We start from the raw sequence: 27,822 nt of genomic DNA, 5'->3' as shown, positions 1-27,822 counted from the left end.
CAGAGAATGTTTGCAATCACTAAAAGAGCATTCTAAATATTTAAGATGTTTTATCTGTGCTGCTGCTGTAATGAGCTTCAATATATCATTATAGTCTTTTATATATACAATGGTTTTGGAAACTCAGAGAACAGAAAAGCTATGGGATTTAATTGTTATCTTCATGTTTAATTGGAAAGTAATATCCTTGGACAGACATAATATTATATGATAACTAATAATGGTGAATAGAAGTATTCAGAAAATCCAAGAATGGTAGTGTTGATGATATAAATATGTTGTCAGGGAAAGAAAATGTAGATCTACTCTAAGTTCCTATTCCAATGGGGACAAATATCTGATCTTCCTATAGTGAAAAGTGTCCAGTGTAACCAATATTCAGCCAATGGGTTAGCTAGTTCTCTTGGAATGTGAAACCATACTGGAGTGCAAAATTGAAAGTTACTGTAAGTTAAATTGGACATTAGCAGTACAGTGGTTTGGCTCATGTTAGATGGTTATTTGTTGTCCCTGGTATATTATTTATTCTCTCAGAGCCATAAGTAGTTAAAACTGTTTCTCAAAAATGATACATTTACTTGCTTAAAAGAACTGTAATCTCTACTACAGTTGTCTTACTAGAACTTACTTCCGTCTCTATCTCCCTTCTCATCAGCTACAGACTTGTCAAGCACCATCGATATTCTATGTAATAAGCTGGCAATGCAGCCTTCGTTAGCTGGAAAGATATTGCTTCTAAGCATCATTAGTATTTGGCAGGCTTTGATTTATTGTACAGCAGATTAAAATGGTTTACATAAATATCACATATAAGCATGAATACTGGAAGGCAAGGATAGTTGGGGCTAGCTATCAAACTAGTTACCAGACTATCACTGTTGAAAGACTTTTTTCCACTCGGACTTGGTTTGGTCCTTGTCCTCCAGTGGTATGTTTTTTAGAAATCTACAGACAGCAGATAGTATTATGGTATATAAATATAATTAATATATATATAATATATTATAGAGAGAAATATATATAAATCATATAAATAGATATATAAATCTATATATCTATCTATAAATAGATAAAATAAATCATATATAAATAGATGTATAATAAAATATAGAGCAAAGGGGAATTTTTAAGGTAGATTTTTAATTTTTAATATATTCTGAATGATACGTAATGGTGGATACATAACACTATGCATTTGTCAACACCAGTAGAACCTTACAGCACAAAAAGTAAACCTTAACGTATATAAGTTAATAAAAAAATCATTTAAGAGATCTGGGGATCCTAGGAGGGAATGAAGAAACAGATATCTATAGTACAGTGCTTGAGAAGATGTCTACCATTATTACTGAAAGCACTGTTCAGGGTATATCAACTTCTTTTTTTACTTTTCCCCCCTATCCAAATAAATAGCTGATAGGACATTTTATTTTCCAAATTCCTCATTTTAATTACTAAAGAAGGTATTTAAAACATAAATCGATGACCCTGCTAATCCCCGGATAATGGTCGTGGTGAAGGTAGTCGTGGCAGCAGTGGTGGCTATGATAATAAGAAAATTAAACCCAGATTTTTATTCTAAAATGAGGAGATAAGGACAAAAACATCTTTCTTCTGATTCCATGAACACATTTTGCAAACTCCAAAATTGTCCATACTGATATAATTTTTGTTTGTCAATAATTTTTAATCTAGGAATAAAATCTGTTTTCCTAAGTATTATCTAAAGCTTAACTAGCCAAACACTCAATACATGAGCAATCTGCTCATTTTGTTGGCATCTAGACAACTTAAATCAGAAAGAAAAGCAAAACACTATTATTAAAGAACTTATATATAAATTATATACATATAAATTTATATATATATTATACATACTTATACATATATAAATGAACCTTTATGTCCACTGATAAATTTCAAAATTAACTGTAAGCTCCTTAAAAGCAAAAACCTTTGCTGATTCTTACTTCTTCACAATGAATGTTGATTTCAATATAATTAAAAATCAACCAATTCTCTATTTAAAATTAAAATTCAATGTGAGAAAATTACTTTTAAAAAGACACCTTGATTTTTTTTTTCTCTCCAGTAGGAGAGCCTGGAGATAAAAATAAACCTTAGTTAGTCCTGTCCAACCAAAACAATATCTGGCATAAAGTACTCTTCTTTAAAGAGGTAAAACAAAAATATTCAAATCAACACAATCTGAAAAACATTTCTAAGCCTCTATTTGATGCAGGTTATGCACTGTGCCCTAAAATTATGTGTGCTGGGACATGTCTGCAAGGAATACCCAATGCAGCCCAGCTGACAGATATGTAAGAGCTCTCACACATTCTGAATCAGATGGCTTCCCTAGAAAAGTAATTTAAAACACACACACACACAGACACACACACACACACACACACACACACACCAAAACCAAACTTTCAGTGGCACAAGAGATGTAATCACAAGAGATATAATAAACCAATTAGTCAGATACAATGTTATTCTCAAAAACATAATATAATCCATGAGATGTTCTCTCTGATGCTGAACCTGCTGTGATCATTTCACACTTTCTCTGCTAAGTATTTGTACATAACTTGTCTCTGAACTAAACAGAATAGCAGAATGAGGCACCAAGTCCAGAACATCATTAAGCTGAGGAAATATTTTACATACCAAAAAGAAGCCACAGAGAAGAAAATGTACACCAACAGAAGGTGCAACTTTCTTCGACCCAGCTTCTGCCCAATCATTTCCCTTCAGGTGGTCTGCTGCCCAGCATGACGGATGAAACATCCTGCTACCTGGCCCCCTACTGCAGTCATGATGAGTGCCCTTCAATGTTGTTTGGCTACTCTGCCTTTCCATCTTAGCAGATATAGGGAAGGTCTAAAATGTTATATTTTGTCATCCTGCAAGAAGCTCAAACTTACTTACCACTTTCCTTTAACTATATTCCTAAGGAGGAGTAAGGCCTTTACTGGTCAAATCAAGGACATTTTAAAGACCAGTTTTCCAGTTAAAAGTCAAGTGTACTTGGATATATTCTCATCTTAGGCTTGCTTTCTGCTTAGCAGCTGGAGTGATAGGACCACTGAGACACCATGCACTGTATCATACCAAGAAGAAACCAGTATAAGACCCATGATAAAGAAGGCCACTGAAGCCTATCTAAGCAAGTACACACAAGTTAAGAGCTTTCTTTGAAGTTCTGGGCCTAAGACCCAGCTAATATTTATGAATTTTTAAATCTTTCCCTGGGCATGCAACCTTGAGATAGAAAAAGCTGTTTGACTGGAAGGATCCAGGTGTTCCTCGATGCCATAATTACAGGTTCCATCTCTTACATTTGACATAGCTGAAGCAAAACAACTAATATAACCATTGAGGTTAAGAGTTTAAAGAGAGTTCTAGGGCACTGATTTTCAATCCAGATGACAGATTATCTTTGGGAGAAACTTTTTAAACTATTTTCAGATGTGAAGATTTTCACACGCATTCCTTCACAACAGTACTTCCTTCTCTATTAATGTTTGCCTTAACTGTGATTAACAGAATTTTCTAAAGGAAATATGGTGCTTGAATTTAGAAAAATGGTTAGAACTCATTCTTTTAGTGTTTTAGGCTCTAACTGAAGTAGAGCTGGTGGGATATTGATTAATTTAATAAACATATTTAGCACTATTTCCCTAATACTGCTCTAATGGTTTTAGATTATTAATTCCTTTAATCTTATAATAATCATAAGTACTATTTTCTAATTTTTCAGGTGAGGAAACTGGCTTAATACGTTAAGAAATTTACCCTAGGTCACACAACTAGTAAGTGGTTGAGATGTATTTGAACTCAAACAATCTAAATCCCTGTGTCCACGCTCTTAACCACAAAACTTTGTTTTCAATGTTTTGAATGCACAAAGAAAGGTCTATCATTAACAGTGGGACAAACAACATTGTCTAGACCTTCACAGAATGACATGTAGCAATTAACAACATATGGCTATCTACATTTAAATGTATATTAATTAAAATAACATAAAAATAAAAATTCCTTCCTCCATGATACCAGCCACATTTCAACTGTTTGATAAGCTACATGTCTCCAATGGTTACTATATCAGAAAGCACAGATCAAGAATTTTTCTATCATTACAGAAAATTCTATTGTATAGTGCTGAATACCTCACAACTTTTATCAGTATTTGTTGTAGAAAAGTCCCAAAACACAGGCATTGTTTTTGCATTGGGAGGAAATCAGCTAGATCAGGGCTTTTCAAACTTTAATGTGTATTTAAATTACTGGAAATCATATTTAAATTCATATTCTTGGGGTGCCTGGGTGGCTCAGTCGATTAAGCGTCTGACTTTGGCCCAGGTCATGATCCCATGCTTCGTGGGTTCGAAACCTGTGTCGGGCTCTGTGCTGACAGTTCGGAGCCTGGGGCCTGCTTTGAATTCTGTGTCTCCCTCTCTCTCTGACCCTCCCCTGCTTGCACTTTGTCTCTCTGTCCCCTCAAAATAAATAAATATTAAAAAAAATGTTTAAAAAAATTCAGATTCTAATTCACTAGGTCTGGGATACAGCCTAAGAATCTACATTTCTTGTATGGAAAAAGAAAAGCTCCAGCTTGTTGCCAATGCTGTTTATCCATAGGCAGTACTTTGAGTTGCAAGATGAAGGTCAGAACCTGGTTTGGGTCCATAAAAGATTCCTTTGTTTGGATTAAGGATCATTTTCCTCACTGATTTCTGATGGCAGGAATATCATTGTCTCTGGGCATCAGAGCTACTTTTGGAAAAAGAACTAAAAGTATCTATAATATCACCTCTGGTTGCCATAAATCCCGAAAAAAAAATGTCAGTCATATCTAGGACAATATTCCCTGGCAGCAGGCAGACAGGAAGTGCTCCATGTTTGCACTTAGACTGTGCACTGGTAGGAGTCATAGATTTTGGTATACTAGGTCAAGTTTCCCTAGTTTCTTCTCTTCTCCAGGCTTAGGAACTGACAAACATAAACGAGTGTTTCTATAACGAGGAAAAAAGTAGCAGAATGGGATTTTGTTTTTCTGCCTTTATAACCAAAGCCCAGGGAATGTATTAGATAAATGGAGGTTTTCAAGTGGAGTTTGAAGAGGTGACATGCTATGCTCTTTTGTTTGGGGGCAAGACCAAGTTGTTGCTCCACTCACCATTTCCTTGCAGAATATCATTTCTTCATGGGCCTCAAGAGGAGATACTGCTCATCATGAGTCAGATTCGGATATTCTTATGTCCCCTGGCCAAAACTTGGCTAACGTTAGTCATTATCTCCAACAAGTATCAGTTAGGAATATCCAAGTTTTGTCATGTGCATGTGTGAGTGTGTGTGGGTATGTACATGAGTATAGTTCTATGTAATATATAGATAATTCATATGTATAATAAATACCATAAATTTATACAAATACTAGTATTTTATGAAGTTGATAAAATTGTACTTAAAGAAAATATTAAAGTATTTTTTGTAAAAGTAATCTCTTAGGAAATGTGTTAATTATTCAGATTCAAATGTGTGCATTGCAATAAATATAGGTAGCAAATAATTATGATAGCTTACCTTTGAGGTCTGAATAGGCATATAAGAAGTCTAAGTTTTAGGTCTGAAAAAAATGTATTGGGGCGCCTGGGTGGCTCAGTCGGTTAAGCGTCCGACTTCAGCCCAGGTCATGATCTCGCGGTCCGTGAGTTCGAGCCCCACGTTGGGCTCTGTGCTGACAGCTCAGAGCCTGGAGCCTGTTTCAGATTCTGTGTCTCCCTCTCTCTCTGACCCTCCCCCTATTCATGCTCTGTCTCTGTCTCAAAAATAAACGTTAAAAAAAAAAATTTTTTTTAAATGTATTAAAGTCATCCCCCAAATCCTCTCATTTTCTTGTTCACACGATAAAAATAAGTAGTAATTTGTATATCTGAAAGGCCTATAACAGTGCTAAGGTTCTTATTATGATTATCACAAGCAAACAAATATTATATTCCAATTATATATTCTCCCCTTAGAGGAAATTTTGATCTTGCAAGTAGAAATAATTGGAGTTAGAGGTGACATTTTTGAAAAATCAGCTATCCAGTGATTCCTAGAATCAATATCTACTGCTTAGGACTTATTATATATACTTTTCAGGATGACTCTTTAAATTAGTGGCATCAACTACGAACAATATTTTTCTCTTGTAGTTCTGTTGCCAGTTGTTGTTCAAGTGGGCTTAAATGGGTTTTGCTAATATTGTCTGAAAGCAGCTAGACTTATTCCAGGCCAAATACTGGGTTCAAGGTAGCTTTATTTCTTGGAACTAGTAGCTAGCTTGGCATAGTTTTCCCATGGAGGAAGACAGAAGTGCAAGAGGGCAAATTTACCCACCCAAGCACACCTAAAGGCTTTTTTTTTTTCTCACACAGTAGTCACAAAAAGTAAGTCTCATGGATAAATACAGAATCATTTCAGTAAGAAACTATACTCCTGCATGGAAGGCAGAGGAAAAAGTGAATATTTGCTGAGCATTATTACATTCTACTATATTTACTGATTGTCGCACCTTTTAAAGACTTAAGACTCACCCTCACTTCTGCCAAAGCTTAGGAAATGAGTGTCAAGACAGTCAAGGATCTGACATATTTACCCTAAGCCTGCCACAGTTTCATAGAAGCTGGCAAAGTACCCAAGACTCCTGGTAGCGGCAAAGGTCATTATTATTCACAGTGCAGCAGAGTGAATGAGCTTCACTTTTCTTGCATCTTCCACTACCGTCCGCCCCCAAAGTTAAAGTCACACTGGTGAGATGAGCAGCAGAGCCCAGATGGATACTCACACAGCAGCTTTATGTCATAGCAAATGAACTCCGAGTTTAGTAAGCCTCCAATCTTATTTTTTAAATTTTCATTTAATTATTTATTTATTGGGGGGGGGGGGAGGGGCAGAGAGAGAGAGAATCCCAAGCAGGCTCTGCATTGTCGGCCCAGAGCCCAATGAGCGGTTCAAACTTACAAACCGGGAGATCATGACCTGAGTCGAAATCAAGAGTTGGATGCTTAACTGACTGACCCACCTAGGCATCCCAGAAACCCCCAATCTTTTAAGGGAACTACTAGCCAAACTGCTAAAGTTTTATCTGAGAGGGAGACATAATCTTTATCATCATAGTCAAAAAACAGATCTACTTTCTGTGTCCAAGGGACATACTATATCTTTCAAGAAACTTTGCTGTATAAATGTCCTTGAAAGGATAGTCTAGAACAAAAATTAATTAAAGACAGGCAGAAATTACATGGAGAATTGTCTCTCACCAACGAGAAAACTTAAAGGGCTCTTACATTTATGTCTTAGAAATGTGGTATCCTTACAAATGTAGTGTCCTTACAAATCTTTACAAATCGGATGCCAATTTTTTTATCATAGTAATAATATATAACATTGCTTTTACTTGTTGAATTTACCTAACGACATCCATGACTCAAAGCATTTTTCATTAAATTAGTATTCACTATAACCCTATGAGGCAAATATCATAATTTAATCAATAATAAAATTGAATTGCCAAAGAATTAAGTAAATTCACCAGAGCTGCACATCTTGTAAGTGATGGTTCAGATATGAACCTAGGTTGTTTGGCCTCAGGGTCATGGTCATTATGCTTCAAAGATGAGGTTGCTTACCCTTATCTTTTCCAGATCCGTTTTCTTTTGAACATTCATACAACAAGCAATGGCTTCCTTTGAATCATGGTTGAAGTTTCTGGCAGATGGCTCTCCAGTGTCAACACAAAATACCTCCCATGTTCAGGAAGGTCCTTTGCACTTCTAGGATTCCAGTTTAAATACAAAATATTCTACTCAGAGAAATGGATTACATTCATAGGAGTCAGGGCAAACAGAATATTCTACTAACATCACAGAACAGGGCAGATGGGAACTTAATTCTTTCCCTGTCAAAATGTCAGTAGGAATGATCAACTTCCCATGACATAACTTTTGTTTTGTTTTGTTTTGTTTTGTTTTTAATTTTAGAGAAAGAGAGAGAGAGAATATGAGCAGGGGAGAGGGGTAGAGGGAGAAAGAGAGAATCTTAAGCAGACTTCACCTTCAGTGCAGAGCCCAATGCAGATCTCAATCCCACAACCCTGGGATCATCACCTGAGCCAAAATCAAGAGTCAAGACACTCAAGAGACTGAGCCTCCCAGGTGCCCCATGATAGAACTTTTGTAAAGCAACTGTCACAGACCATATTAAAGAATCCTCCATGGAATGGCAATTATGTTTCTTTGGTATTTTTGTTCTACTCTACATTATGAACACTCAACCATACTATAAAATAAGCTTTTAAATCAAAAAAAAGTAACTGAGAGTTACTCTTAATCACTTAAAAACAGCAAATATCAGAGGGATTATTTTAACTTATAAACCATACTTAATTCCTCACATACCCTTACCTCATACCACATTTATCCTGAAGAAAGAAAGATATTTTTTCTGTTTTATATTTGGTGCTTAAGATTGTCAACACATCGCTAATAACATTTGACTTTCCTCTATCCTTTGATATATACGTTATCATTTTCCTGCTATAACTGACAAAGAAATCTAATTTATTCACTCAAATATCTGTAATGAGGCCAATAAATATTTAGTACGAGGTTTATAAGAGACCTCTAAAAAAAGACAAATAGGAGGTAAGCAGTATGAGAGAAAAATGCAACTTGGAACTGTGGTTCACCTCTCACATACACACAGAATAATTTGTGGACCATGGAAAAATAGTAAAAGTCCTTGGGCCATCAGAAAACAAAAATCTATTGTTTATATACGGAGAAAGATGGAATGGAGTATATACTGTCTGGTCCAGATCAGATTCCTTGAGGCCACACCTGGTCAAGGAAAGATGTAGGACAATCATATTATAAAATTCTTAATTTTTATGAAGTTTGTGCCAAACTATCATGCTCAATTATTTATTAGTTATGCTCTTCAGTTATTTTATGTATTTTTTCCTAATTAATTTTTTAAGCATTAAGTTCCTAAATTTCTAAGCTTCTGATCAAGAATTCCAATAATATGTCTTTTCTGTATAGAATGATTTCTCAATGAAATCATCTCCTTTCTTTCTCTACCATGCTTTATTATGAGACTGAGACATTATAGTACCCTTTAAATAGTATACTTAGAATCACTGAATGATAATTCCTAGTTCTTCTATAGATTTGGTTTATCACTTAAGTGAGTAACAGTGGATCATTTTAGATAACTGAAGACTGCTTAATTTTATAATTATATATTTAATATACAACACACATTTATGAATGTCTATTACATGTTAAGTGATGTGGTAAGACATGCTAAGAATAGAAGGTAAAGTTAACCAAAATACTCTAAATTATATATTTTGAATGAGCTTTCTTAATTAAGAAAAATTAATAAAGTGGTGGATCAAGTGCAGTCACCTTATTAATCAATATGTCAGAGTTTATTAGAAACAAACAGATTTGTGGAATTTCATTAAGACTAAGAGAATCATTATTTTCACCATCCAAGGGAAGAAACTGTTTCAAGAAGGAAGCACACTGTTTTTATTTTAACCATTTTTAGATTTTCTTTCTTAAAGAAAGCCTTTGTAAGTAATTATCTATATGTGACAATCTAGCAATTGGTATGTTATTTTTAAATATTTTCACATGCTGTTATAGGGAAATAATATTTGCTATATTTGCAATAGCAAATAATTGCATATTGCCAAAGGAGGGAATTACTTGTTATTTTTTGCTTGCCATATACAAAATTTTGGCACTGTGCATTCATATATGATGAAGGTCCTATTTTTTTCTCATATTATCAGATAATTTTTCTAGGCCGAAAGTTTAAAAAGATATAGAAAACAATTATGAAATGAAAATCTGAACCATGTTACTGTCATTACTGCTTAGAACTACTCTTGTATATACTATTGTGCACTAGCATATCAGTCAGGAAAATAGCCCTGTGCATAGAAAGTGCATGACCTAATAATAAATATTAATCAATCAGAATATTTACTAAAAAAAGGATAAACTTGCAAGAAGTTGCGTGCTACTTCTATTCTCTTTTTTAGGCATAGTTGGCGTACCATGTTATATTTGTTTCAAATATACAACATAGTGCTTCCACAGTTCTCTACCTTAAGCTATTTTCATCATGGTTAAGTGTAGTTACTATCTGCAACCATACAACATTATAAAGTATTGCTGGCTATATTCCCTATGTTGTGCTTTTCATCTTTGTAACTTATTTATTTTATAACTGGAAGTTTGTACCTCTTAATCCCCTTCTCCTATTTCACCCATTCTGCCCAATCCCTCCCCTCTGGCCACTACCAGTTTGTTTTCCATATTTATAATTCTGCTTCTGTTTGCTCATTTGTTACATTTTTTCCAGATTCCATATGTAAGTGAAATCATATATTATTTGTCTTTGTCTGACTTACTTCACCTAGCATAATACTCTGTAGGTCCATCGATACTGTCACCGAGAGCAAGATATCATTCTTTTATATGGCTAAGTCATATTTCATGGTATTTATACACTGATGCTACTTCTATCTTAAATCTACTTGTCATTCTGAAGCAACTGAACTTGGCTTCTAGTCATCCATGAAAAGTAGATTTATTCCTATATAATAAAAAGCTGAAAAGACTGATCTCTTCTTATATGAGAAAATAAATGCTCACAAAACACAAAGTGTGCTACATTGTGTTTGAACTTATACCTAATAAACTATCAGGAATCATATTTAAAAAAAAAAACTGAGGCGCCTGGGTGGCGCAGTCGGTTAAGCGTCCGACTTCAGCCAGGTCACGATCTCGCGGTCCGTGAGTTCGAGCCCCGCATCAGGCTCTGGGCTGATGGCTTGGAGCCTGGAGCCTGTTTCCGATTCTTTGTCTCCCTCTCTTTCTCTGCCCCTCCCCTGTTCATGCTCTGTCTCTCTCTGTCCCAAAAATAAATAAAAAACGTTGAAAAAAAAAATTAAAAAAAAAAAAACAAAAAAAAAACTGTACTGTAACAGAGGAGGAAAATTATGCATCTTAATATCATCAAGGAAAATTTAGCCTGTGTAGTATGTGAATAGAACATACTTGAACAAAATTTAGTTAAGTTTCTATATGAAACATTGACAATCAGTATTTAAAATCGCTATTATTCTTCACACTAAGAAATGTGTTATAGCTTATGTAATCATCTGAAGAATGTTTATGAACCAATTTAAAAGATATATACAGAACAAAAGCAAAATATGGAATATAGTAACAGCGGAATACTTATTTTTTGGGACTATATATTTTTAAAAGTTAGTAAAAATACCTACTACTAAAAATCTGAAGAATATATATTCATTTAAAATCTATATACATATTTTAATTGATACATATACATAACACAGAGCTTGTTTAGTTGATTAATTCTCACAACTGTATACACCCTTGTATTCATCACCCAAACACGAGAAAGATGTCTATCATCTCAGAAAGACCTTTATGTCACTTTCCAGTAATCCTTGCCCCCCTCACAGGGGCAACCACTAACTCATTTCCATCCCTATAGATTAGTTTTCTTATTAGAATTCATATAAATGGAATCACACACTATACTCTTCTTTACAGACTCACTTCTTTTTTTATATACATATTGCTTTTTTTAATGCAGGGAAGGGAGCAGAGAGAGAGGGAGAGAGAGTCCCAAGCAGGCTCTGAGCTGTCAATGCAGATGTCACAAACTGTGAGATCATGACTTGAGTTGAAATCAAGAGTCACTCTCAACCAACTGAGCCACTCAGGCATCCTCTGACTCATTTCTTCTACTTAACATAAACTTTTTGAGATTAAATCACATTAATCAGGGTATTATGTGTATATTTACTGTAAAATTATATATATATATATATATATATATATATATATATATATATATGTAATGAATGTAGTAACATGTGTTTATACATTCTTCCTTTCATGAGCTTGTGCATTTTTTTTCCGTTCTTAACTCTAAATCAGGCTGCTTATACTGCAAGTCTTTTTGTGTGGACATATGTTTTATTTCTTTTGAGTAAATAACTAAGAGTAAGATTGTTGAGTAAACAGGTAGATGTTTGTTGAACTTTATTAGGAATTATGAAGTCATTCTACAAAGTATGTGTGCCTTTACGCTCCCATCAGTGATACTGAGTGTCCAAATCTCAGTATCCATATTCTAATCAATATTTGGTTTGGTCAGTGTTTTTGTTTGTTTGCCTACTTACTCTACTGGGTCTGTAGTGTTATCTAAATGTGCTTTTGGGGTGCCTGAGTAGCTCAGTCGGTTAAGTGACTGACTTCAACTCAGGTCATGATGGTTTGTGGGTTCGGGCCTCGCGTCGGGCTCTGTGCTGACAGCTCACGTCCTGGAGTCTGGTTTGGATTCTGTGTCTCGCTCGCTCTCTGCCCCTATCCCACTCACACTCTGTCTCTCTCTCAAAAATAAATAAACATTAAAAGAAAATTCCAATGTGCTTTTACATGGAATTCTTTGATGGGTAATGATGTTGGGAAACTTTCTTGTAATATTTGGATATTGCATATCTTCCTAATAAAGTAGGAATAAAAAATTTTATTCACTTATTGAGTTGCTTATCTTTTGTTGTTGGAGTTCTTTATATACTCCAAATGTAAATCATCTACTATAGAAGCATATTGTGAAAAATTTCTTCTAGCCTAAGTCTTATCCATTTATTCTTTTAAACAATGTCTTTTGGTGAGCAGAGATTTTTGATTTTTATAAGGCCAATTTACATGTTTATTTTATTTTAAGGTTATATTGTCTTAAGTGTCCTTAAAATATTTTTAACCCTAATTGCACAAAGAAATTCTCTTTTGTTTTCTTGGAGAAACTTGTAGGCTTTTAATTTAGGTTTATGATTAATTAACAATTAATTTTGAGTTTATGATCAATTAATAATTAATTTTTAGTATGGAGTGAGGTAGACAGGGGTTTTTTTCATCTTTTATACTTTTATCCAGTTACTCCAACATTAATTGTTGAAATGGCATTCCTTTACTTTTTAACTGGCATCTTTAATAAAAATTAATTGAACAAGAGGGTGTGTATATGTGTGCGTTCTTGGAATATCACTTTTGTTCCTTTACATTATTTATATATATTATTATTATTCTAATACAGCTGTCTTGATTAAGAGAATACAATTGAAATTGAGTAGTATAAATATTTCAATTTTCCTCTTCTTTTCTTCTAAAATTTTTGATTATTTCAGAGGCTTTGTCTTTCCATAGAAATGTTTGTTATCTGTTTGTCAATATCTGTTTTTTCTTTTTGTTAATGATTTGATGAGAGTTTATGATAACACACCTGACGATGAAATCTGGTTATTTCTGTGACACACAACACTTCAGTAATTAGAATTATGAGCAATGATATTACACGAGAACATATCAAAACTTTAGGAATTCTGTATAGTTTCTACAACAGTTACAGCATTCACCTGCCTGTCAGTTCCTATTTAAAAAAAGCTTGGATTAAAATTGCATTGTGTTGAATACATAGTTCAGTTTAGAGTGAATTGATGATGCTATCATTTATTTTAATCCATGAACAGAGAACATGGTATATTTATTTAGTTTCAGGTTTTCTCAGTAATGTTTTGTCATTTGTTAGAGTGATATGACACAATTTGGCTTAGATTTATTCTAGGCACTAGATATAGTCCTGGTGATACTGTACATAGCATATTAAAAAATATTTCCTATCTGTTAATTGAGTCTATCTAGAAATAAAATGATTTTTTTCTATTTCAAAACTGTGTACCTTGCCATCTTGCTATAGTGTTAATGCAAGTTCTAGTAGTGTTGTGTGGCATCAATAGTATTTTCTCCTTACAGTGTCATATTGACTATAAATGAAGGAAGCTTCACTTCTCTCTTTTTAATAGCTTCAATGAGAAGAATTTAATACCATGAAGTTCACCATTTAAGGTGTACAATTCAAAGGCTTTTAGAATATGTACGAAGTTGTGGTCTAATTCTAATACCTTTCTTTTAAATTTTATGTCTTTATAGTTTTATTACCTTATTGCACTAAGATTTACAGTAAAATATTAAATACAGATGTTGAAAACAGACACTCTTGATTTGTTTGTGATCATAGGGATAAACGGTTTAGTCTTACTATGAAGTACGATGTGTCCTGTACTTATTCTTTTTAATATACTTTTTAACATACTCTATCAGTTTTTTGGTGTATTTCTTTTGAAATTTTTAACTTCAACAATCTTAAATCTTACAGACAAGAATCATACTCTAAAAGTTATTCACCAACTCTAAGTTTTTTGTTTTGTTTTGTTTGCTTTTTTTAAGAAGGGCCTGTAATCTTATCATTGACTATAAAAAAAAACAGAAACAGAGAATTACAATTAGTAACTAAAATTTTTCTCTATGTATACTCAGTTATTTTAAAATACACAAATAAACTTACTAAAATACTGTGTGTACTTGAAAAAATAAAATTTCAGATAGGTTAATGAGAAACAAGGCCTCCTTGGCTCTCACACTACACACGCATTTTAAATTCAGGAAAACATGTCATGTGTTAAAGGGTATTTTATTTAATTCATATTTCTAAACCATATGTTTAATCACTATTTCTTGGCTTAATTACTTTTAGGCATTTTCTGTTATTTCCCTGATATAATACCTGAGGGTATATCACAAACATTCTCTCTTTCAATCTTGATATGATTATATCATGATTTTCAATTGTCCTATGTATTTTACCTGTATATACTAAGGATATATTTCTTTTCCATCATTTCTTAAAATATACATGAACTCCTTACTTGATTACGTAAGGTTTTTATGCTTTTGTTGTTTTCTATTTCTACTTTTACAATGTCAAGATTGCTATCATTTATTTACAGTTGTATATTTGTTAATACCTAATACTGTTTGTCTATAGGTTGCCGCTCAGTGTTCACAGTACACTCAAAATACCCATTTTTATGTTACAGTGACTTTTAAATAGTCCCTTAACAAGCAAGTATTGTGCTATGATTGCATTTCTTTCTAATACAGACTTTTGTGTTTCCTGGAGTTTTAAATTCCTCTTATCTCCTTTTTAATTAAAATTGACATCTTTATCATCTTTTTAAGTCATCTCATATTGTCAAGGATGATATAAAAATCTCTGGTTCCTTGATCTTGGTATCATGGTACCCTAAATATTTGTTTCTATCCAAACAATTATTCTTTATAAATGCTAAACATCTCATAGAATTTTTCCTCATATTCTGTGCTTCTTTCTCCTTTTACACTTCTTAAGGATTTCTTTTGCAAAAGAAAAGTTTCCTAATAAAAGTTTTGCAAAAGAAAGTTCCCTAATAAAGAGTGTAGGATGTGAAATTTCTGAGATTCTGCATGTCTGAAAATATTATTCCTTTTCCTTACACTTCATCAATGAATTGGGTGGGTATATTATCCTTAACCTGAAATAAATTTCCTTCAGTTTATTGAATTCATTGCTCCATGGTATGCAAAGTTTCTGAAAGTCATTCCTTTACAGGTAATGTTTTTCACTTTCTGAAACATTTGACATATTTATCATTGATGTTCTGAAAATTTATAATAATATGTCAATACACAGATATTATTTAAATTTTGGACTGGGCATTTACTAAGTTCATTATGTTAATATTCTCATCCATCAGTTCTAGGAATTGCTTTTACCATTTTTACAAATTTTATATTTCTATTTCTATCTATATATCCTACAAGTCAGAAGTTGGACCTTTTAGGTTGTATAAAATAGGTTGTTTCCTATTTTTATTGTATATATTTATTTCTCTTTCTATCTGTTCTTCTTTTGAAGATATTTCATCAACTAAAACTACACATTTTACCAGAATTTTAATTTATCATATGTTTATATTTTATTATTACTTATTTTTAATATTCTTTACTCCTTGTAGATACACTCTTTTCATTAACATCTCTAAGAATATCTTAGGGTTTTTTTTGTGTGTTTATTTTTTATGTTTCTCTGAAGATTCTATTTTGTTTAATTTGGACTATATGTTTCATATTTCAAGCTTTCTTCAAATACCATATTATCCTACATATACTTAAGAATTGAGTGAATCAATAAGGTTGTAAATGTGTTTTTGGAGGGCTCATCCAGAGATCTTCACCTTGGGCAATTGGTCAAAATCAAATGGCCACTACACTGGAAACTCTTAAATGTCAAGATACTGAGGTTTTTGTGTAAGAGACTTTTATTTTTTGCCTGATTGAAAAGTGTTCTAAATTATCTGCAATACAAGGGTCTGATGTTTTATATATTGACTTCCAACTGATTCTTTATTCTTAATCTTACAAGTCAATTCCACATTCTACACTGCATGTTCATTTTCTCAAAGTTAGAAGTGACTTCAGTGGGGCACGTATTCAATTGACTCCTTCATGATGGATAGTACTCACTTTTTATTCTCAACTAAAGCCTCCTCAGCCTTCCAGCTTATGAAGTGTTTTAAATGACAGTATCTGCTGCTGGTTTTACATCCCTTCTTTACATTCTTATAAACTTACACCATTTAAAATATTTTCATATTATCATTTGTAATCTTTGGAGAGAATTTTTTACCACTAGGAAAAGACAGTGAATTTTTACTTTGTAAAGGAAGACTTCTTTCTATGAAATAAAATTAAAACAACAATTATGGAAATAAAGAACTTTATGGTCATGTTGTCCACAGTCTACTATTTATACGTTCAACAAAAATATTAATAAATATTAATGTCCACCCACTCAATATCCCTGGTTATTATTAAGATTTTTAATTATTCATATCTCATTTCTTTCTTTGGATCCTATATGTTTAAACATTTAATGTCAAGAATGCTGCAATGTTCAGCACATACTAGTGGTTAAAAAAATGTATTAAACAAAAAAGGCAGAAAGTGTCTGGAAAAAAAAAAACCACATGGTTAGGCAGTCTATTTTACGAAAATTTCTAAGCAATAATAGCTTTAAATTATAAAATATTTCTTGTATGTCAGACATGCTTAGTGTTTTGCATTCATTATCTCACTTTAATTTTTCTAGTAGGACTGAAATGAGGAAGTATATTGTCAATAAAGATGCAGAACCTTAATCTCAGATTAAAAAACATGTTCCTGGTTACAAAGCAGATAAAGGCCAAAGTAAAAATGGGAACACAAGATAAAAGCTTCTGCAATTTATTGCCATAATAGAATATCACACATTATATAAAAATGTATTAAATTCAAATAATATTTAATTTATAGTTACTTTTCTGTAAACTTGTATATAAATGTCAAGAATTGATAAAAACAGAATTGTAAAATAGTATGCAATAAGTGTATTTTTAAGGTGATAAAATTAGCAAAATATAAGGTATATTTAAATAGTTTTTTATCTTCTAACTGAAAAGATAACTTTACATTTAATTGTATTGAAAATGAATTTCATTGACAACATAAGCATAAAGCAATCAAATATTTTATTTTAAAATGAGTCAACTATAAATATGTCAAACATGAAAAAGTACATGTGTATTAGAGCAGAAAAAATACTGTGTGATTAAAATAAAGTCACAAAAACAATAGGAATGCATTCACGTACTTAGTAAGGTTATCAGTCCTTGTTCATTAAAACAAATAATGGTAACAAACTTTGAAAAGTTATAATTAATTAAAATTTTTTTCACTCTTGCTTGGGCCTATATCATTCATAGTAAAGTTAGTTGTTCCTGGAATTGTAAATATATGCATAGGAAAATAAAGTAATCTGGCAGCATAGCAACTTGATGCAGAACAGTCATGTAGGCATTTTTGATAGCATAACTCCTGAAATGTTGCTTTAGAGAATGAACTTTTCTGCAAGTGATATGTCATGTGGTAAAAAGAAAGTTTCCACTGCAAAATGCTCATCCTTTTTCTGCATTCATTATATCCTGAGATTGTTGAATTTTTCAGGGCTTATTTCTTCCTATTTCCACTCAAACTATGCTCTTTTTTTGTAATACAGGCACATTAGCAGACACAGCTTTGCACTCTTCATGCTGACAGAGATGCTGAAAATATTGTTGCTAAGCAACTGGATGCTGCACATTGGAACTCCATTTTTTCTGATGAAAGTGACAAGAGAAAGATAGCGACATCAATAGCTTTCTGATTTTTTTTTAACTTAACAGCTGCAGTGAAAAGAGAAGATGATAGGCACAATGAAAGAAAAAGTCAGAGAAGGCTAAAAAAGAGGAGGTCTAGACATAAAGAAAAGAACTGTGAAAGAAATCTTAAGAGGAGATTTGATTCATAGAAATGGATGGAAAAAGTATTAGAAACTAATCCAGAAAACAAATAAGAACTGTGTATATAGAAACTATTTTTGTAAACTAGATGCTCTGCTAAGGAAGAAAACCAAAAATTAAATACAAAGTGTTGATCCCGAAATGAATGAGTTGGCACATTGAAACTTCCTTAACCCTTCCAGATTCCATCTCTTTTCTCTTATATTAAGCTTGCAGGTATGACTTTTATCTCAGAATCTGAAATCATGTCTGAAGTGAACATTTTTGGCCTTTGAAATTTGCCGGATGTAAAAAATGAGACTCTGAGGGAATAATAAAACGGTAACAGGGACAGATAGCTTTGAGTCTCTCCAAGAAATTGAAAATCTGCACTCTTATTCAGCCTAATGAAGGGAGACCATCTAAGTAATAATGGCTTAGAAAGAAAGAAAAGAAAAGTCTCTGAACGGTTTTGAATGCAATTAGACAAGTACTGAATTGCAGAAAATGCAAGAGTGATAGTGATGAAAGATAGATGACTTATTTCATTTCAACTTGAATATTTATAAAATCAAGCCAGTGTTGTAAAAAAAAAAATGGCATAAAAACCACTAACTGTAAGATTGTAAGATAATAAAAAGCTACAAATTTATCCACTAGGGATATTTAAGATATGCATTTGATTCCTGGTTTAACACTTTCTATGGGTTATTTAAGTTCTCTGAACTTCGGTTTATGCCTCTGTAAAATGGCAATGGCACCTAACTTGCAGGGTTTGAGGTTGTAAATGAGATCCTATGCTGAACAGCTACCATGTGCCCTGATTTCTCTCACCAAAAAATGCAGTATATTAAAAAATGTTTATAGTATAAAATATTTACTAGGAAATGTGCCAATTTTTATTAATCTAGACCATCAGGATTGTTGAACACTCTCCCAGTGTTGGTTGAGCTGAGGAGGTTAAGAAGTACTATTCATTGGAAATCTAAAGCAATGAGATTTTTAATGAAAAAAAAATTCTTCCTAGTTTTCATTTGGCAAAAAATGGAGGCAGAACTAAAATTTTCACTGATGGGACAACTATAGTCCTAACTCTTCAATTTTTAAATGTCTGGACTATAAAGGTAGTTTCGGAACTTTATCCATTCTGTTCAATCCAGACCTGGCTTGAAACAATGACTGGTACATGGCTATGACAAGGTGAAAGAAAATTAGAAACCTATGGAAGAGAAATAGCAAACTATTGATTGCATTCCGATTATCTTTGTGTCAGTTTGCTCCAGGCTCGGGTTACTATCGATTGCTCCTGGCACTGGTATTGTATGTTCCTAGGACATTACTCCTACCATTCAAGAGAAGGTGCACAGAATTGGGGGATCTTATTCTGGAAGCCAGATCCTTTAACTGGAGGCTTGTAAGTTTTATAAATAAGAAAATCACCAACCCCTTCAAGTTAAGGATTAGAAATATACAATGAACAGGAAAAAAAATAAAATAAAGAGGTATTGGTGTGTGGGCAAAATAAAAAAATAGCAGCCTGAGAAGTATTTAACTTTTTTTCCCCAAAATTATGTATAATTACATAATTCACTTTTGCTAATAACCTAGAGATATAAGCTATTTTCCATATTTATTATAAGTAAAGAAAACTAGGTAGTAGAAAGACTGTCTTCTGCAAGACCTTATTTTTCTGCTTTCTAAATCTGTTTTGTTTTAGCTAGTGTTATTTTGCTTTGGTGGTTTGTGAGGTGTTCTTCCCCACTCCAGATGCAAGAGCAATTATTTTCATCCACCAATTAACACACTTTTAATTTTGCTAAACAAAATAACTGTTCTCAACTTATTTAATCCTCAGCAAACCCCCAGAAATAGTAACTAAAGTATTACAGCTACACAAGTAGCTGATAAAGTAGCTCCTCCAAAGCCACAGTTAGGAGGAAAAAACAAACACATATAACCTGTCCCTCCCCCAAAAATGTTTCCAGTTATGCTAAATAGCAAGTTAAGGGGTTGCCCTAACTAGCATTTTGTGGACTTCACATGCTGCTTTTCTTTTCTTTTTTTTTCTTTTAATGTTTATTTATTTATTTTGAGGGAGAGAAAAAGCATGAGTGGGGGAGGTGCAGAGAGAATCCAAAGCAGGTTCTGCACTGACCACATTCTCAACAGAATCCTGAGATCATGACCTGAGCAGAAATGATTAAGAGTCTGATGTCTAACTGACTGAGTCACCCAGGTGCCCCTCATAGGCTGCTTTTCAAATCTCTAATAATGGTCATGTTCGATTTCTATTCATTTTGACGTCATAATATATTTATGAGGCTGTGTTTGTTTTTACCAATATAAGAAATTATTTTCTTCTTGCGTAACTCTACTCTTTTCTACAAATTAATGTTAATGTTAATGTCAATGAGTGATATGGTAGAAGTAAGAATGCCTGGTTCTATCCCTGAAACATAATATGTACTCTTTTCATTTTTCCTGTTTTCTTCAGGTACATTTAATCAAGTGCTTCTTCTATTTAATTTGCTCACATCTTTGGGAATATGAAGAGGACTGTGAGTTAAAATGACTCCCTAATTTTGAGGAACTCTCCAGGTTTTTTTTAATATTTATTTTGAGAGAGAGAGAGAGAGAGAGCGTGCAATCAAGGGATGGGCAGAGAGAGAGGGAGACACAGAATCAGAAGCAAGCTCCAGGCTTTGACCTGTCAGCACACAGTCCAACACAGGACTCGAACCCACAGATTGAGAGATCATGACCTGAGCTGAAGTCGGACGTTTAACCGATTGAGCCACCCAGACACCCAAGGAACTCTCCAGTTTGTAAAGGGCAATAAATTTGAAGTAAGTTCAAGAGAGTGATATTAGACTATAAGCACTGAATATGTGAATGGTTGATTTTATATGTCGACTTGACCGGGACACAGGGTGCCCAAATATTTGGTTAAATATTCTGGATGTGTCTGTGAGGATGTTTTTGGATGAGATTAACATGTGAATCACTAGACTGAATAAAGTAGACTTCTCCCCTCAATGTGGATGGGACCCATCAAATCTGTTGGGAGCATAAATTTAAAAGACAAGGTAAGAAAGAATTCTCCCTGCCTAACAGCTTAAACTGGGACATTAGTCTTCTCCTGCCCTCAAAGTGGGACTTTAGTTCCAGGTTCTCAAGGGCTTTCCTGGGTCTCCAGTTTGCAGATGGCACATCATGGAACTTCTCAGCTTCTATAATTCCCAGAGCACATGGTGAGGGGATAAATAGAGCAGCTCTTGAATGATAAATCCATGGTAGCATCCCAACCCCCCTAAGTCTTTGGATACCTTACTAAATACCTTCTGACATTTAAATTTATTGTAGGTAATTCTTGGGTTGATAATTCAGTATACTAAGCTAGCAAACTACTGAAGTCATTACCAGCTCCTTTTGGAGCTATCTCCTTTTGGAGATAGACACTTGCATTATCTACAGGTAATAATTTGCCACTTCATGTCATAAGCTACCATTGTGTTCTTTATCTTTGAAGAGTCATTAATGCCATTAAATCTAACCAGATCAATATTAGATAGTCTAAAAGGAATTCAGAAACACATAATTAATATTATGTTCTCTCAGAAACACTATCAATGCCAAATTTTTTATTAATCAGAGTTCAATAAGAGAAATAAACTATTCCTTTATATGAAGAGAGTGAAGCATTGCAGGTGACATTATGCAATTATAGCAGAGGTTAAATAGTCTCTTCATAGCTGTTGTCTTTGTGTCTGATGCTGGAGACTAAAATCCAAAGAATATGAAATCAGATGTAAAGAAGGGGAGAGTACAGACAAGTTTAATCTCATGAGAATAAGCTGGGAACCAGGACCACAAGCAGTCTGGAATCCATAAGGAAATATTGGAAATTCATGTTCTTCTTACCAACTCTAACTTTGTTAACTGAGTGTCCGAAAGGACAAGTTGGAACCTGGGTGTCCTGAAGAAGTTGGAACCTGTCTTTACAGTGGTAAATACACACCTGATCCAGGAAGCAGAGAAGCTAAAAAAGGTATATCAGTTGCTGACCCAAAGCTCCCTCACCTCAGTAAGGTAACCTAGCACATAAGCAAAGATGACAAACACCTTGCTTGAACTTCCAAGCATAAAAACTAAATGTCTTTTACTTCACTGGTGATTGTCAAATCTCATGAAAAAAATGTTTCTTCTCACTCAGACGAACTAGAAACACACATGGAAGCTAATTCAGGGAAATACAGTTCTGTCTAGCCAAACTGACACATTGCAAAAAGAGCACTGTAGAGAAGCCAGCTTAGTCACACCCAAGTAATCATGTCTAATCACTAGCCAATTAACCAAACTTACAATTTATCAGTATGTTTACCATAACCTGTGTTCATAATTGCTTGTTAGAACCTTTCCCTTTTAATTCCCTAAAATATACTAGCAGTTGCTGGTATTGTTTTTATAGAAATTTTCTTCCAATATTGTATCAAAAATTGTATCAATTTGTAGACAATCTCTCTTTTGTCGAGTTTCTTTTAATATTTCTCATTGATATATTTTACCACTGTGTATTTAGGTATGGGATTAATACTTATTAATCCTTTAGGATTTAAGTATATCTTTTCAATCTGGAGATATGTAACTTTCATCAAATCATTAAGATTAGCTGTCATTATCTTATTTAACATGGCTTCTATCATGTCTTATGGTAATTCTGAGAGCTTTTCACAAATATACTTCTCTTCCTTTCTGTACCTGTTAGAATTGCATGTCACATTCCTGCCAAGTTAGGATTGGTCAAAGTCCTCTGCAAAAAGTGGCACGTATCACCTTCTAGGTCAGTCTTTAAGGTAAAAGGCTTAATTTGCTATGGCCCTTTCCCCTGTGTCATGAAAAGTGGCATTACCCCAGTTGTTAGAAGTTTCATTAGTTTATGTGAGTAACTGGGATCATTGGTGATGACCTTCACGAGTGACCTATACATCAAATTTCCTAAAGGTAGTGTTTTGACTTCCATATCCTGCATTTCTAATGGTAAGATAAGCCCTCAATTCTTACTATTAAATGGTCCCTCTACTTTCACTTAGGCTTTCTTAAAGATTGGCTGATAAATTGACAATTTATAAAATATGCTGGAAATTTAAAGAGTAATGAACATAAAATCTAGCACATAGATGTTTCACAAAAACTAAGATAATAAAGATCTTGAAAACTTTTTTTCTCCCTGTCAGGGATGTTTAAAGGCTAAAACTTGCCTCAGTCAATAATCAGATGACTATATCTGTACACTATATGCACCATTTTGTATAGTCCTCACCTATATTTTTCTCATAACATATAGATCTATTCTTTCCAACACAGTAATCACTAGTCACATGTAGCTACTGAGCATGTGAAATGTGGCCAGTCCAAATTCAGCTGTGTTTTAAATATAAAATACACATTGGATTTCAAAAACCTGCACAAAAAAAAAAGAATGTGAAATATCTGTCCATCAATATCTTTACACTGTTACTAGTTGAAATAATAGCTTAAATATAGTTGCTTAAATAAAGCATTAAATGTATATTAATTGGATATGTTTCTATTTCAGTTTCAAGGGTTTCTAAATTTTGTATTTGCCTTTCATTATATTTCTGTTAAAATAGTATTAGTCCAGACTTTAAAGGTGAAATATTTCTATTATATATAGAATAACTTCTTACGAATTTTTCATTAAGTAATCACTATACCAAAATTCTAACAGTTTTTAGTACTCATTCTTAAAGAAAATTTCTTTAAGAGATTTATTTACTAATGAGTATAAATTAATATTAATATATTTTCACAAATTCGGTGAGTATAGGGGTTTTTTTTTTGCTTATTTTATTTTAACACTGAACAATTTCTTGTGTGTGTGTGTGTGTGTGTATCTGAGTTTTGTGTATAGAGCATTTGTTAATGTAGATAATGTTTCACATTTTATATTAGACATCCTAGAAATTGCTATCCTTCAAGGTTTTATTAAAAATGGGGTTAAAGATACCCAAGGTTGGATTTTATATCTAGAGTTTCAATATTGGGCTTTTAAGATGTAAATTTCATTCCTTGTCACTCAAATATATCTTTCAATTTGACTTAAAATTTATGACTTTCAAATTTGATCAGATGGCTGAAATTGTTTCTTATCCTCCACTGAACTTATTATAAGTCTATGCGACAAAGTTAGTGATATAAGTAATTGATCCAATTTCTCCTCTTTCTCAAGCACATTGGCCTATAACCCAAGTGCCAAAGCTCTTCAAGCTTGAAGTTTGCTAAGAGTATAGTCTTAGTAATAATGAAAAAAAAATATCTGTTATCTGATAACAAGCTATGAAGTCTATGAAGACATTTCCAAATCTTTGATAGTATCACATGCATAATACATACTACATACGTATGTGTATGTAGTAAAAATATTGATAGTTTTCAAAATTATTCTAATAGTGGATAGAGATGAATATATAGATATATAATCTGGGCTACTGATAAGACTAGCTTCTATACAACAAAATGATTGCTGTTTTACTTTTGTATGACACTTTTTGCTTTTTCAAATTACTTTCACATATTTTCACAAAATAACCCACTTTAAAAACAACACTACAAAAAGTGATAGGTATAATAATTAAAAACACTTATTTATGCTTACTACATGACTGGTATTCTTCAAACAAGTTTATATGTATTAACTCATTTAATCCCCACACATAATCATCTCTATTTTACAGATGAAAGAACCAAGGAACAGAAAAGCTAAATATCTTGTTAACATTTCCCTGGCTAGAACTGGTAGAACTGGATTTGACCCAAGCAATTTAATTCCATAGTCTATGCTCCTAACAACACATTTTATAGAGAATAATAAGAGTATTGTTCCAAGTATGTCATTTATAGGTATAGCCAGGACCACAACACAGATTATCAGATTTAAAGTGAATTATTCTTTTCATTACATGGTCATCTATAGTGAAGAAACTGTAAGAGGAAAACATACACAAGGGAAGGAAGGAACAGAAAAGGCAAAATCATAAACAACTTAAATAGTGTAATATCATTACTATGCAAATGTTTACATTTTTAAAGTTTTAGCATCAGTACTGCACTTGTTTTTTAACCTACTAATTAAAATATGAAACAAGTTCCTACAGGCTACTAACAGATTATTAGGTTCTATTTTATTTTATTTTATTTTATTTTATTTTATTCATGTTTATTTTTGAGAGAGTTTGAGTGGGGGAGGGGCAGAGAGAGAGGGAGACACAGAATCTGAAGCAGGCTCCAGGCTCTGAGCTGTCAGCAAGCCCAATGGATGCAGGGCTCACACTCAAGAATCATGAGATCATGACCTGAGCCAAAGCCAGAAGTTTAACCGACTAAGCCACCCAAGCACCCCCTCAATTTTAAATTCTAAACAATTTCATGAGTAGAAATGCTTTGATGCTACATTTTCACTCCTTCTCTATGTGGTACTGTGGATATAGTTCATTTAAAAAAACATAGAGGAGTGATTGGAAATTATACTGAAAAAATTTCAGTTGTAAATATAGCAAATCTATCTAAATTTATCTGTATATTAATGTCAATCACAACCAAAACCATAGGAGTTACACATGTGTGTGTGACGTTGACAAGCTGATTCTAAAATGTATATGGCGCTGCAGTGGACCAAGAAGAGCCAACATGATCCAAGACTGTGTTAATAAAGATGTACAAATTTAGTTGATGTAAACTATCCAGGAATTAGCTTTTTTTTTGAGAGAGAGAGAGAGAGAGAGAGAGAAACAGAGACAGAGAGCACAAGCTGGGGAGGGGCAAAGAGAAGAGGACAGAGGATCCAAGCAGGCTCTGTGTTAACTGCAGGGAGCCAGTCCAATGCGGGGCTCTAACTCCAGAACTGTGGGATCCTGACCTGAGCCAAAGTGGGATGCTCAAATGAATGAGCCACCCAGGTGCCCCCTAGGAGTTCCTATAAGGCTAAAATAATGCAGACAGGGTAATGTGAGCAAGAAGATAGGCAAATACACAAATGGAACAGATAAGCGTCCAGATATAAACCCACACATATGAAAATTTAATTTATGGCAAAATTTAATTTATGACCCAAGTAGTGGTATTTTCAATAAATTATGTTGAGTCAATTGAATATTCACATAGGAAATAAAATAAATCTTGCTCTTTACAATATAAACAAAATAAATTTTAGGTGAATTTTTCAACCAATTAAAAAGGTCCTAGTGGCACCTGGGCAGTTCAGTTGGTTAAGTGTCAGACTCTTGATTTTGGCTCAAGTCATGATCTCACATTTCATGGGATCAAGCCCTGTATGAGTTCTGCACTGAGCATGAGGCCTGCTTAGGATTCTCTCTCCCTCTACCTCTCTCTGCCCCTCTCCCACTGTCACTCTCTCTCTATCAAAATAAATAAATACACATTTAAACACAAAGTCCTAAAATAAATTTTCAAAAGTTAAGGCAACCACATTTTTAAGAGTAGGCAAAAGTCCTGAAAAAGTATTTCATAGAAGATAGTATCCAAAAGCCAATAAATATATGAGAAATTAAGTCATTAGGGAAAGTAAAGCCTTGAAGCAATACCACTACAAATCCAACAAAAATGCTACGAACAACCACAAAACTATTTCTAATGGGGATGCAGAGAAACTAACACTCATACTCTGCTAATGGGTGTGTCAATTGATAAAACTATGGAAAACTATTTGGAAATATCTACTATATCTGACAACTTCAATATCCTATTACACAACAGGTCTATTCCTAGGTACATATATCAAGAGAAACACATATCTATTTTTGTGCACAAAAGATATGCACAAAACATATTTACAACTGGATTATTCATAATAGTCCCAAACTTGGGGCAAAAACTAAACAAAGCAAAACAAAGAACAAAAAAATTACTACTACTACATTCAATAACTGAAAGAAAACTCAAAAATAAGCTATTGAGCAAAAGAAGCCAATTACAAGACAGTAACTGACAATTTCATTCATATAAATTTCAAAAAAAACAAAAACAAAATCAGTAACGGAAATCATTAATCTGGTTATCTTTTAGAGAAATGGTAAATATGCTAAGACAAAGTCTTCTGGATCACTCATGATGGTCTGTTCTTTGGTATGGATGGTACGTGTGTGTGTGTGTGTGTGTATTTAAACAGTTGTCCTTGTGTACTTAGGCAAGTTTTTATATATGGCCAGTTTTTATCCTGCGCTGTCATTTAATTTTTAAAAAATTTCCTCCAAAAAAAGAAAAATAAGAAAACACAATGAGGGTTAGACGAAGATACAATAACTCTAACTATGCTTCGGAGAATTACTTTGTGCAAGGACATTGCAAAAGTTAAAAAAATAAAATCCTAAAATTAAAGACATGATTGAATATGTAATACAATGCTATACATTGTATTGTTATCTTTGCTCATTTCATGA

Source organism: Panthera tigris, chromosome B3, assembly GCF_018350195.1.
Source record: "Panthera tigris isolate Pti1 chromosome B3, P.tigris_Pti1_mat1.1, whole genome shotgun sequence".
NCBI lineage: Eukaryota > Metazoa > Chordata > Mammalia > Carnivora > Felidae > Panthera > Panthera tigris.
The sequence above is the reverse complement of the archived record's forward strand: the minus strand, read 5'-3'. Positions refer to the sequence as shown.